Here is an 11,329-nt window from a genome sequence, read left to right as displayed (position 1 = left end):
GTGGGTGTGAATAAATTGTTGTTGGTCATTTGATTAACTAGTAATCAAATGGCAGATCCTAGAGAAGTAGAGTATGAACCAGGATGTTTCTGGGATCCCATGTTTCTTAGAGTGATAGGATGGGATGCACTTGAGATGTTGCATGAAGTTTGGATGTTACTAAAGGGAATTGAAGATTCTCTGTATCAGGACATCTTGGTTGCAAGCAAAATAAATTGACTAATTGAAGCAAAAGTAAATGTACTGGAAGAATATGGTGCAGCTCATAAGAACCAAGAGAAGCCAGATAATTGTATTTACAGCTAATGAGGCAGCTGAAAGAGATCTCAGAAGAAGAATTTCATATCAGTCTTTTTTTTTTTTTTTGAGACGGAGTCTCGCTCTGTGCCCCAGGCTGGAGTGCAGTGGCGCGATCTCGGCTCACTGCAAGCTCCGCCCCCCTGGGTTCACGCCATTCTCCTGCCTCAGCCTCCCGAGAAGCTGGGACTACAGGCGCCGCCACGCCCGGCTAATTTTTTTTTTGTATTTTTAGTAGAGACGGGGTTTCACCGTGTTAGCCAGGATGGTCTCGATCTCCTGACCTCGTGATCCGCCTGCCTCGGCCTCCCAAAGTGCTGGGATTACAGGCTTGATCCACTGCGCCCGGCTCATATCAGTCTTGACCTGGCTGCTAGGAAACTAAATCTTCTATATGGAAACAGTTAGCCCAACATGCAAGACCCATGGAGAATTCAGATTGGATGAACATGGTGACAAGTCTGCCCCTTCACTGTTTTGGAGGAGAAAGATGAAGGATCTTGGGCAAGGATCTTCTAGGGGACTTCCTTAGTGCAAGAGCTGGCACCTGGATTTACAGACTGGTTGAGTGAAACTAGATTGTGGTCCCCATAGTCAGCACTTATGACAAGAGAGTTCTCAGACTCAACAAAACATATCAGGATTATTGGGATGAAAGGCCCCTTGTCCATTCCAAAGGGACTTACAGAGCATCTGCTCCATTGTCCTCAGTGCCTTGAGAGGCAGGTGGGGCTCAGCACTAGGAGATGACTTTCCTAGGTTGCTCTGTAGGGAAAAAGTGGAGCTGATGGGGTCTTTGGGGAAGGGGAGAGAAAAAAAGATGGAGATGGACAGAAGAAGGAGAGGGAAACCAGGCAAGAAGGAAGGGAAGGTGTTTCTCATGAAGGGCGGTGGTGTGGATCCACTCACTCGTGACCCAGGGCTGTGGCTTGCCTGCCAGACCTTTGGGCTCTGAGGGAATTGAGACAATCTGGGCTTTGTCAGCTCAGGGACCACCCTTCCATGTGTTCTTTGAAAATATGTGAGGCTGGACTTGGCAATAGCTTCCTCTTTGGAACAATTACTCCCATTACTGCTACTTCTTATTAAGCTCTGTGTGTCCTGGGCTATCAGGCCATTGCATATATTTCCTCACTGATTCCTCTCAGAAAGCCAATGAGATAGATGATAGTATTGTCCCCATTTTATAGGTGAAGATAGTGAGCATCAGAGAAGTTAAGTAACTTGTCCAAGGGCAGAAACAAAGTTTAAGCCAACACAGTTTGAGACCACTGACCACAGACAGTGGGGGACTTACAGCTTAGATCATGCTAGATTCAGGCCCTGGAGAAATGGAGGTGAGGGCAGGAGAGTTCCTCATCTCCTGTTCCAGCTCAGACCTAGTCCTATCTCTGTGCCTTCAGCTCTTTAAGCAGGACTTAGCTTTTTGAACTTAATTTTGATCTGGTTTTGGAAATGCAACTGCCTCCTGCTGAAATGGTCCCACTCTCCATCTGGTGAATTAACTTGCTTTTCATCTCCTCCTCCCTCCCTTGGCCTGTGGGTCACTGGGCTACTTGATAGCACCTTGGCCAGAGAATCAATGGCTAAGGAAGGGAAAAGAAGGAAAACTTAGCTCAATTCTTGTTACCTGAAGCGGCAGCTGAAACCAATGCCCACAAAGAGGGTTTTGTATTTCCCATGAATTTAAAATGTTTCTGTCACTCACGCTACCAAATGTCCTGAGTTGGTGATCCAAAAAAGAATGCCATCATTGTGCAACCAGGGCAATTTATAAGAAAATTCTTCACAGCACACAGCTATGCAGTAAAACCTCAACCCCAAGGAGCTCATTGCTAGGCTGTTTCTTTGTTGCTCCTGCCTTGGTTGGGGGTGGAGGAGAAATGAGGGGGGAGTAGCACTCCTGAAAATCCCAAGACCTTCAGGAGGTTCAAGTCCTGCCCCCCACCCTCTTTGTGGTTCAGTTCATCCCCTCCACAGCCTCTGTGCTACTCCCTCATCCCTACCCCCTCATTTTCTTTTCTGTATGCCATTTCCCAATCCTGGTCAGGGAACATAAAAGCTTGGTCTTAAAACTCTCTATGCCAGAAAGTTACTAACAAATTATAAGCAGCTACAGTCGATATTGGCTTCCGACAGTCCTGATCATTTGGGAGAATGTTATCTGGTGGGGTTGGCAGTGAAGAGGAAAAGGAGGCCGTCCCCCATCAAAAGGGCAGCAAGCATCTTTTGAAAATGTTCTCTTTTCTTTGCTTCTTTTTCCTTCTCTTTTTCCTTTCTTTTCTCTTGCTTTTTAAAATGCTCTCCCTCACAGAAGGAGGGGAGCCACTATTGTGCAAGAAAATTCTCTATTGACTTGCAACTTAGCGGTGCAGTAAAGGTTTGCTCACATGCTGAGGGGCAATTCTATTTTAGCTGAGGGGTGAATCTATTTCTGGCCTCAGGCTGAGAGAGAAACAAGAAGGAGAAAGTTCCTATTGTCATCAAACAAAATTACAACAAGTTTAGTTGAAAGATCTTAATTGGCTTTTATTTGTGATTCTAGAATCAGGCAATTCAGAATCTGCCTCATTCTATAAAGTAGAATGTTGTGGTGAGCTGGGCAGAGGAGGTCGGTTTTAAGACAGAAAGGAGCTGAGGAAAGCAGAAACAGAGAACAGGTGGATTAGTCGTTTCAAAGTTACCTTCGTTATAAAGATCAAGGCAGAGGGATTTCCTCATCATGCTCATTGAGACTGGCCTGTGTGGGGATTTGGCTATTAGCTCTTTCTCTCTCCTGATTTCTTGGAAGTACAGGTAAGCAACTTCGCTTTGGCTTGGTGGTATGGAACATTAGCATGGGTGACTCTATTTTGGTTTGGGCTGTTAGGCCTAGTGCAGGAGCTCATTTCAAACCAATGGCCTCCTGTACATTTTATTTAATGCTAATTTTGACTGAATTTCTTTCCTAAGTTATTCTTCTTAAAAACCTCTTTTTTTTTTTTTTTTTTTTTAAGAGAGGGTTTCACTCTGTCACCCAGGCTGGAGTGTGGTTATCACAGGAAAGGAGTCCCGAGCCAGACCCCAAGAGAGGGTTTTTGGATCTTGTGCAAGAAAGAATTCACGGTGAGTCCGTAAAGTGAAAGCAAGTTTATGAGGAAAGTAAAGGAATAAAAGAATGGCTACTCCAGCCAGGTGCAGTGGATCACGCCTGTAATCCCAGCTACTTGGGAGGCTGAGGCAGGAGAGTTCCTTGAACCTGGGAGGTGGAGGTTGCAGTGAGCCGAGATAGCGCCACTGCACTCCAGCCTGGGTGACAGAGTGAGACTCCATTTCAAAAAAAAAAAGAGAAAGAAAAAAAGAATGGCTATTCCATAGAGCAGCCCCGAAGACTGCTGCTTACCTATTTTTATGGTTGTTTCCTGACGATATGCTAAACAAGGGGTGGATTATCTATGCCTCCCTTTTTAGACCATATAGGGTAACTTTCTGACGTTGCCATGGCATTTGTAAACTGTCAGGATGCTGGTGGGAGTGTAGCGGTGAGGACAATCAGAAGTCACTCTAGTGACCGTCTTGGTTTTGGTGGGATTTAGCCAGCTTCTTTGCTGCAACCTATTTTATCAGTAAGGTCTTTATGACCTGTATCTTGTGCCGACCTTCTATCTCATCCTGTGACTTAGAATGCTTTAACTCTCTGGGAATGCAGCTCATTAGGTCTCATTCTCTTTTTACCTAGCTCCTATTCAAGATGGAGTTGCTCTGGTTCACACACTTCGGACAGAGTGACACCATCATGGCTCACTGCAGCCTTAACCTCCCAGGCTCAAGTGATCCTCCCACCTCAGCCTCCTGAGTAGCTGCGACTACAGGTGTGTGCCACCACATCCAGCTAATTTTTGTATTTTTTGTAGAGACGGGGTCTCACTATGTTGCCCAAGCTGGTCTGCTAGTCTCGAACTCCTGGCCACAAGCGATCTGGCTCCCAAAGGCCAGGCGTAAGCTACCGTGCCGGGCCTATTCTTAGACACACCTGGCCCAGGCTGGAGTGCAGTGGCGCTATCTTGGCTCACTGCAAGCTCCGCCTCCCGGGTTCACGCCATTCTCCTGCCTCAGCCTCCCGAGTAGCTGAGACTGTAGGCGCCCGCCACCATGCCCAGCTAACTTTTTGTATTTTTTTTTTTTTTTTTTTTTAGTAGATATGAGGTTTCACCATTCACAGGATGGTCTTGATCTCCTGACCTTGTGATCCACCCGCCTCGGTCTCTGTGCTGGGATTACAGGCGTGAGCCACCGCACCCGGGCTCTTAGACACCTCTTGAATGCCAAAGTGAATTAAAATTTCAACTCCCTTTTCTCCTCCTTGATCTTCTTTTAAAGATTTTGGGGACATGTTATTAATATGTTTCTAACATTTCATCATAAAAAGTCTCAAACAGAAGTAGAAAAAAGGTTATACTGCATCCTCATCCACTCTGGGTAATTTTAAAGCTAGGAAAAGCAGGGAAAGAAATGAAATTAAATAACAAATGGCGCCCGGAGCCGGGGGGGCGGGGGGGTGCGGAACAAGATTCTCACTTTAGAATTCTCAGTAATAAAGGCATCTCAGCTACATATTGACATATAAATGAACAAGACTTTCATCTTTTGGGGGGCTCCGCCTCTGGCCCATATCCTTAAACTGGGTCTTTTTAAAAGGAAGGCTCCTATTAGATTATCTTTGTGGTTTCTTCCTTGCCACAGGGATTCACGAATATTCAAAGTACTTGGATGGTGGAAGGCAGATGAAACCTGAGATTCGAACACAGCCTCATACATCTGTTTTTAGAAAAGCCAGCCGGCGATGCAGCTGATAACATCCCGGGGAGCTGCAGGTAGGGCCCAGAGGAGGGAAGAGAGTGTGGGGCAGATCAGAGGAAGTTGTCCGTTGCCTCCCAGGGGGTAAAGCCAGCGTCTAGCCTGGGAGATAGAATCTTCAGTGGTCTAGACCAGCCCAGAGCTTCCTGAACTTCGACAGGCCCAAAAACACTGACCTGGGAATCTTAAGAGGCAAATTTTGATTCAACAGGTCTAGGGGTAGGGGTGGGGCTGAGGGTGGGCAGCACTGAGAACCTGCTTTTTTTTTTTTTTTTTTTTTTTTTTTTTTTGAGACGGAGTCTCCCTCTGTTGCCCAGGCTGGAGTGCGGTGGCCGGATCTCAGCTCGCTGCAAGCTCCGCCTCCCGGGTTTACGCCATTCTCATGCCTCGGCTTCCCTAGTAGCTGGGACTACAGGCGCCCGCCACCTCGCCCGGCTAGTTTTTTTGTATTTTTTAGTAGAGACGGGATTTCACCGTGTTAGCCAGGGTGGTCTCCATCTCCTGACCTCGTGATCCGCCCGTCTCGGCCTCCCAAAGTGCTGGGATTACAGGCTTGAGCCACCGCGCCCGGCGAGAACCTGCATTTTAATCAAGCTCCTAAGCAAAGCCAGCTCCTAAGCTGCAATCTATACATGCTCTGAACTTGGTTTAACACACTATTTTCACCTTAAAATTTTTAATGATTTTAAAATTTGAACTTGTGTTTTGTGAGTCTGATGGGGCAATCCAGCCAGCCGGAGACTAGAAGAGATGCACGCAGTGCAGTATGAATATGTGGGGCCACTGTCTTTTGCGCTCCATTTGCATATGGTACTTGAGATGCCCCCCATGAGTACAAAATTTTGGTGGGAGGTCAGCAAGTCCCAAGTGGTGTGTTATGGCTGTGACTTGACAGCCATGTTATGGCTGGGTCCCTGACAGCCTGCAGAGGCCGTGCTTGCCATTGGTACCAGAACTTGCTATGAACACAGAAAGAAGGCAGTGATGTTCTGGAAAACATGAATGACCTAGAAACCCTGTCACATCCCTCCTGGGTTCCTTCCCTCTATTAGCCAACCACGGATGCTAAAATGATGACACAGAAGAGAAGGGAAAGTTCTTTTTCCTTTCAGTCCTTCCCTATCCTTCAGGAAGTGGAAGGTTCTGTGAGTAGAATGTGTGCTTATTAAGAAGTAAAACAGAAACAGTTGAGTGACTTTATTTAGTGTTTCCACTGTTCTGGTAAGAACAAAATACAGCTGTGTGTACAAGTTACAAAATACAAGTTGTTATTTCAACAATTCCACCTTAGGAATTAAATGCTTAGATATTTGTATTTAAAACTGGCATTGCTTGATAAAAAAGAAGAATGGTAAATCCATGTTCATCATTAAAAATGTTTTTTTTTTTTTTACTTAGAATGACATTAAATGGGCTAGGCACAGTGACTCACGCCTGTAATCTCAACCTTTGTGAGGCCAAGGTGGATGGGTCACTGGAGGTCAGAAGTTTGCGAGCAGCCTGGCCACCATGGTGAAACCCTGTCTCTACTAAACATGCAAATTTTTGCAGGAGTTGGTGGCACACCCCTGTAATCCCAGCTACTCGGGAGGCGGAGGTAGGAAAATTGTTTGAAACCAAGAGGCAGAGGCTGCAGTGAGCCAAGATCGCACCCCTGCACTCCAGCCTGGGCAACAAAAGTGAAACCCAGTCTCAAAAAAAAGAATAACATTAAATAGCAAATATAAAACACCATAACAAGTTGAGAGACTGTGGAAGAAAGAAAAAAGCTTAACATTTTTGCAAATGTAGTGGCACTTTTTCCCTGCTTTTTGAACAGGTGCCCATATTTTTATTTTGCACTGGGCCACACAGATTATGTCACTAGCCATGCTCCCGGTTGATGCTGATGCTGCCAATTCCCAGACCACACTTTTTTTTAAAAAAATTATTTTTTTATTGTTGTTGTTGTTGTTGTTGTTTGAGATGGAGTCTAGCTTCCTTGCCCAGACTGGAGTGCAGTGGCGCAATCTCAGCTCACTGCAACTTCTGCCTGCTGAGTTCAAGCAATTATCCTGCCTCAGTCTCATGAGTAGCTGGGACTACAGGCATGTGCTATCACGCCCAGCTAATTTTTTTGTATTTTTAGTAGAGACCATGCTGGCCAGGCTAGTCTTGACTTCTTGACCTCGTGGTCTGCCCGCCTTGGCCTCCCAAAGTGCAGGGATTACAGGTGTGAGCCACCGCACTCAGCTTTTATTGTATTTTTTAAATTGTCAAATAATAATTGTACATATTCATGGGATACATAGTAATGTTTTGGTACATATAATGTATGGTGATCTGATCAGGGTAATTAGCATATCCATCATCTCAAAGATTTATCATTTCTTTGTTTTGGGAACATTGAATATCCTCCTCCTAGCCATTTGAACCTATAAAATATATTACTGTTAACTATACCACCCTATAGTGGTAGAGAACACTAGAATGTATTCCTTCTGTCTAGCTGTAAGTTTTTATCCTTTAACCCAGGGGTCCCCAACTCCTGGGCGGCAGATCAATACTGGTCCATGGCCTGTTAGGAACTGGCCACACAGCAGGAGATGAGCGGTGGGTGATCGGGCATTACCGCCTGAGCTCCGCCTCCTGTCAGATCAGTGACTGCATTCGATTCCCATAGGAACTGAAACCCTGCTGTGAACTGCACATGTGAGGGATCTAGGTTGCAAGCTCCTTATGAGAATCTAATGCCTGATGATCTGAGGTGGAACAATTTCATCCCCCTCATCCAATCCCCCAACCCCACCCCATCCTGGCCATGGAGAAACTGTCTTCCACAAAACGGTCCCTGGTGCCAAAAAGGTTAGGGTCTGCTGCTTTAACAAACCTCTCCCTATCCATCCCCTCCCCCTACCCTTTGCAGTCTCTAGAATCCTCTATTCTACTTTTTACTTTTGTGGAATGAAGTCTTTTTTTAGTTTCCACATATCAGTGAGAACATGGGTGTTTAACTTTCTGTTCCTGACTTATTTCAGTTAACATCATATTCTCCAATTCCATCCATGTTGTGTTGAATGACAGGATTTCTTTTTTATTATTATTATTTTATTATTTTTTGAGATGAAGTCTTGCTCTTGTTGCCCAGGCTGGAGTGCAGTGGTGCGATCTCAGCTCACTGCAACCTCCACCTCCCAGGTTCAAGTGAGTCTCCTGCCTCAGTTTCTCAAGTAGCTGGGATTACAGGCATCTGCCACCACACTTGGCTATTTTTTTTTTTTTTTTTTTTTTTTGAGATGGAGTCTTGCTCTGTAGCCCAGGCTACCATGCCCAGCTAATTTTTTGTATTTTTAGTAGAGACGGGTTTTTGCCATGTTGGCCAGGCTGGTCTCTAACTCCTGACCTCAGGTGATCCGCCCACCCAAGTGCCGGGATTACAGGTGTAGGTGTGAGCCACCACGCCTGGCCAGGGTTTTATTTTGTATGGCTAAACAGTATTCCATGGTGTATATACTACATTTTCTTTATCCATCCATCAGTTCTTGGACACCTAGGTTGATTCCATATCTTGGCTGTTGTGAAGAGTGCTACAATAAATATGAGAGTGCAGATATCTATCTGATATAATGATTTCCTTTCCTTTGGATAAATTCCCAGTCGTAGGATTGCTGGATCACATGATAGTCCTATCTGGTGTTTTTTGAGGGACCGCCATACTCTTCTCCATAGTAGCTATACTAGTTTGCATTCCCACCAACAGTGTGTAAGAGTTTCCTTTTCTCTGTATGCTTGCCAGCATTTTTTTTTTTTTTTTGTCTTTTTGGTAGTAGCCATCCTAACTAGAGTGGGATCATACCTCACTATGGTTTTGATTTGCATTTCCCTGATGATTAATGATGTGGAGCATTTAAAAATATATTTGTTGATCATTTGTATGTCTTCTTTTGAGAAGTGTCTGTTCAGATCATTCGTCCATTTTTTAATTGGATTACTTGGTTGCTTTTTTTTTCTGTTGAGATTTTTAAGTTCCTTATATATTCTGGCTATTAATCCCCTGTCAGATGAGTAGTTTGCAAATATTTGCTCCCATTCTATAGGCTGCACAAACCACATTAAAAAAAAGTGGGAGTCTTTAGCCAGGGTTTCAAGCCAAATGGACCTGGATTCAACTGCAGATTGTACTGCCTGCTATTTTTTTTGTGATCTTATGTAATTTGATGTATCAACACTGTTTTTCACTCAGAGGAGTGGAGGAGTCAGGGCAGTGTAGCTCCTCCTGGCCCCACTCAAGCTGTTCACCTGCCCTAGCTCCTGGTTGATGGTCCTAGAAAAGCAGCCTTTAGTTCCTATTGAGTGGGGCAGGCTTAGAGAGCAAACAGAGACTAGAGCCTGGGAAGATTAACTGGTGCTTTTAATAGTCCATTCAATAAAGGAATATGTACAAGAAAGGCAAAGTATTATCTTTCTGGCTTATCAGTAATAATAATTGTCTAGCTTGGTATGTGACATTTTTGCTCACATACTTTAATCTCTTTATCTATCCAATGTGGATGATAATTCCTCCCAGGCAGAAATTCACAAGACACTCTATTGTTTAAATTTTTCTTCCCCTCTGCAGATCTGAGGTGAATGAGGGCTACATCTCTCCTCTATTGTTGGTAGTTTACCTTTTGGTCCCTCTGCCCAGATATAAGGTCTTTGAGAAATGGAATATGTCATACCTCTATCCCAAACCCACCCCTGCATACCCAACTCCACCACATAATCAATATTATTATTATGCTGATGTTTTATATTGGATGAATACAAATTCTCTGCTTCAGCCAAGCAAAGGAAAGATTCAGACTGGGCACGGTGGCTCATGCCTGTAATCCCAGCACTTTGGGAGGCCAAGGTGCGTGGATCACCTGAAGTCAGGAGCTTGAGACCAGCCTGGCCAACATGGTGAGACCCTGTCTCTACTAAAAGTATGAGGATTAGCCAGGTGTGGTGACGGACTCCTGCAATCCCAGCTGCTCAGGAGGCTGAGGCAGGAGAAAAGCTTGAACCCAAGAGGTAGAGGTTGCAGTGAGTTGAGACAGTACAGCCTGGGTGACAGAATGAGACTCGTTCTCAAAATAATAATGATAATAATAATAATTTAAAAGTGCCATTGTTAAGATAGTGTACATTCCCTGCAGATTCCTGTTATTGTCTACTATTAATATTGTTTTTCCTTCTCCTCTAGTCTATCCAAATCAAACAAATCCTTCAAGAATTAGCTACATAAATTTTGTGGGGCTTCCAGGGGGTCTGATTCTAGCTCTGGCTCTGTTTCCCCATCAGTGTGTTACCAGAATCTACTTATAAATGCCTGCAGCATTTTCAGTCTTTCACACTATCAACAGTGAAGGAGAACATCTGCATGTCCGAATCCCCAATAAGCTGCATCTTTGGTCTGATTGGCTGACCCTTGAACCAATCCTAGTCGCTAAAGTCATGTTAGAGGTTGATTAGTCTAGATTTGAGATTACCTAAACTAAGTACTCTGATGAGAAGAAAGCGATTCTGTTGATCCATTTGGAACATCTTCTTGCTGAAAGTGGGTTAATCCCAACCTAACAAACCACGATGGGCAAGGTGGTGGTAGAACAGCAATCAGTAGACAAGCTAGATATTTTCTTGACTTCTTATGACTGCTCTGATAGATCTGTTGTCTCTGTTAATAGACATTTCTTCTTTTAGGATTAGCCAGGCCCTTTGAGATAATAGCTTAGCTTTCATTTTATATAAATATAAGGAAATGAGGCCGCATGGGGAACAAGGAAGAAGCTTGCTCAAGATCACGTATCTTGTTAGTGGCAGAACTAGGACTTGACTAGACAACTCGGTCTAGCCCTTAACCATACACTGTCCTGCCACTGAGGGATGTTGTACTTACATATTTTCTCTCCTTCTAAATACTAAGTTTCCAGGGGCCGAAAACAATGTATTCTGTCTGCACCGTGGTATTTTGCTTAGAACAATAGTGAAAGCTTAGTTTAGGATTATAAACATATTAAGCAGGCTCAATAATATTAGTGGAATGAATAAAAACTGTTTATCACCAAAGTGCCAAGCAAAAGTCACACAAGTTAAACAATTATTATTATTATTATTTGTATTATTATTATTATTTTTGAGACAGAGTTTCACTCTTGTTGCCTAAGCTGGAGTGCAATGGCACGATCTCGGCTCA

The 11,329-nt window shown here is 44.2% G+C and overlaps 1 protein-coding gene across 2 annotated transcripts in view; it reads left to right on the top strand.

The window, feature by feature from the left end:
* The first annotated feature begins 592 nt into the window (after positions 1 to 592).
* LOC139355326 (uncharacterized) overlaps positions 593 to 11,329 on the top strand; it is a 72,202-nt gene continuing 61,465 nt past the window's right edge. For both annotated transcript variants that reach the window (XR_011612432.1, XR_011612431.1), the window contains exons 1-2: positions 593 to 3,402; positions 5,020 to 5,150. The gene's annotated coding sequence lies outside the window, so the exon portion shown is untranslated. The remainder of the gene's footprint in view (positions 3,403 to 5,019; positions 5,151 to 11,329) is intronic.

The sequence above is a fragment of the Macaca nemestrina genome, chromosome 14 (assembly GCF_043159975.1).
Source record: "Macaca nemestrina isolate mMacNem1 chromosome 14, mMacNem.hap1, whole genome shotgun sequence".
Taxonomy (NCBI): domain Eukaryota; kingdom Metazoa; phylum Chordata; class Mammalia; order Primates; family Cercopithecidae; genus Macaca; species Macaca nemestrina.
This window is presented reverse-complemented; position numbering and strand designations above follow the sequence as displayed.